The sequence below is a fragment of the Alligator sinensis genome, unplaced genomic scaffold (genome assembly GCF_000455745.1).
Source record: "Alligator sinensis unplaced genomic scaffold, ASM45574v1 scaffold324_1, whole genome shotgun sequence".
In the NCBI taxonomy this organism is placed as follows: domain Eukaryota; kingdom Metazoa; phylum Chordata; order Crocodylia; family Alligatoridae; genus Alligator; species Alligator sinensis.
Window position 1 is genome coordinate 980,471 of NW_005842188.1, and position 2,306 is coordinate 982,776.

A 2,306-nucleotide genomic window follows, 5' to 3' on the forward strand; every position below is an offset into this window, starting at 1 on the left:
AAAGTGATCTGACTTGCGGCTAGCTGATCGATAGACTGATCACCTATCGATCTTTCTTCCCGTCACCGAGCGCAATCCCAGACATACCCTTTTCCCGCCAGCTTGATTTGCAGACGGATTAACTGGCTTGGGCCCCGCCAGCTGGAACAACCCACGTGGTTGTTCAGACGACCGGACCATCTGCGTCGCAACTACAGGCGGTGTAAGTAAACGTTTTTGCAACCATTAAACCTTGTCTGCCTCTCCATTCACCAGCCCGCCCTGACGAACGAGCAATTTCTAAATCACCTCGAGTCGGCTCTGGCCGTCCGAGACAGTACCACCTCTGCTCAGTCCAGAAGTGGGCACCAGCAGTGGAATCACTGCCTCCTCCACCCCAATTTCAGCTCTCAGCGTGAGCCTCCCACTCCCAGAGGAGGAGCTGGAACCAAGGATGCTGAGCGCACTGGCTCAAGCAATTCTGGGGACTGAAGGGGAATCAGAGTTTGTGCTCCACACCCCTCAAGTTTCCCCTAGATCCAGGTCTCCTCCTGGAAAGCAGCACCTCGGAGGAGGCTGAGGTTGGGGAAGCAAGTGGCTCATCTGAGGCAGCTCCTCCTGCTGTTGAGCCTCAGCCTCCTGAGAAGAGGCAAAAGGCAGGATCCTCACCCTCAACGCAGAAGTGGGGGAGTAGTGTAGTGTGGGATCATTTTGAGATGGCAGATGATCCCAGGTTTGCCATCTGCCAGCACTGCCAAAGGCACATGAGCCATGGCAAAGATGTGAGACACTTCTCCACCATGGCGATGCTGGTGCATCTGAGGAGGCACCACCCCCTTGCCCTTCTTCCTGCTCAGCCTGGCACCAGTGCAAGTGTGCCTAAAGGGAAGTCCCCCGCTCACTACAAAGCCCCCTTCCCCCCAAAGCAGAGGCAGGCCACCCTGGCCCAGTGGAAGAAAGGTGGACAGAAAGTGGGGCACATTCCTAAGGCAAGCGAGATCACCCAGAGCATTGGGGAGATGCTTGCTGTGGATAGCCAGCCCTTCTCCCTAGTTGAGTGGCCAGGGTTCAGGAGGTTCATACCACTTCTGGCCCCATTTTATAAAGTGCCCACATGCACCACCTTTACCAGGGCAGTGGTGCCCTCCCTGCATGAAGCATGCAGGGAGTACTTGAGGGAGGAGCTGCGCAAGGCAGGGCTGCAGGTAGCCTTGCACTTCACCTCTAACATCTGGAGCAGCCGGGGTGGTGATCATGCCTACCTCTCCCTCACAGGGCACTGGTGTGATCAGTCAGGCTGTCCATGGGCTCTACTGCAAGCTGATGTGCTGGATGAGTCCCACATGGCAAGGGAGATCATGGGGACCATGAACCGCATTATGCAGGGGTGGCATGTTGGGCAGGCTGAGCTCACCCGCAGGTTCATGGTCACTGACAATGGGGCCAATATGGTGAGTGCTGTCCGTGATGCCAACTTTGTTGGCATCCGCTGTGTGGCACACAGGCTGCACCTAATAGTGAGGGATGCCTTGGAGGGGGACAGGGCTGCCGGTGACAGTGCCGCCACCAGTACTGTTACAAGCCAACTGATTTCGAAATGCAGGAAGGTGGTGGGCTACTTCCACCCCAGCATTAAGGGGGGCAAGATGCTGTGGGAGAAACAGGCAGAGCTGAGCATCCTGCAACACAGAATCATATAGGATGTGGAGACTTGATGGAACTCCACATGCCTGATGCATCAAAGGTTGGTGGAGCAACAGAAGGCCATCCATGAGATGGCCTTGCTTGGGGAGATTGGGATCAGCGGCCCCCTGAACAGAGCTGTGTGGGATACCATCTCCCAGACCTTGGTGGTCCTCAAGCCCTTCCTCAAGGCCACCGAGATCCTTAGCACTGGCGATGCCCTCCTCAGCCAAGTGATCCTCCTAGTGAGGGAACTGGAGAACCAAATGGAGAAGTTCCAGGGGATCAACGTTCCTGGCTTGGGCAGGCCACTGTCACCAGATGTGCAGGCATTGGTGAGGCGGCTGAAGGAGGGCATCAGGAGACAGCTGGATCCCTTGCAGTCCAGTATGGTCCACATGATGGCAGGCATGTGTGACTCAAGGGTGAAGGGGAGCATGTGCACTGGCAGCCCCAAAACCCTTGATCACTGGACGCAGGTGCTCGTGAACAAAGTCAGGGAGGCCGAAGTGCAAAGGTGAGGGGATGTGGAAGAGGGGGATCCACTTTCCTGTGCCAGCACCAGTACCAGCACCGGCACCAGCACCAGCCACTCTCCTCCATGCCAGCCACTGCCAATGTGAGCCATGGGCATGGCTTTTATG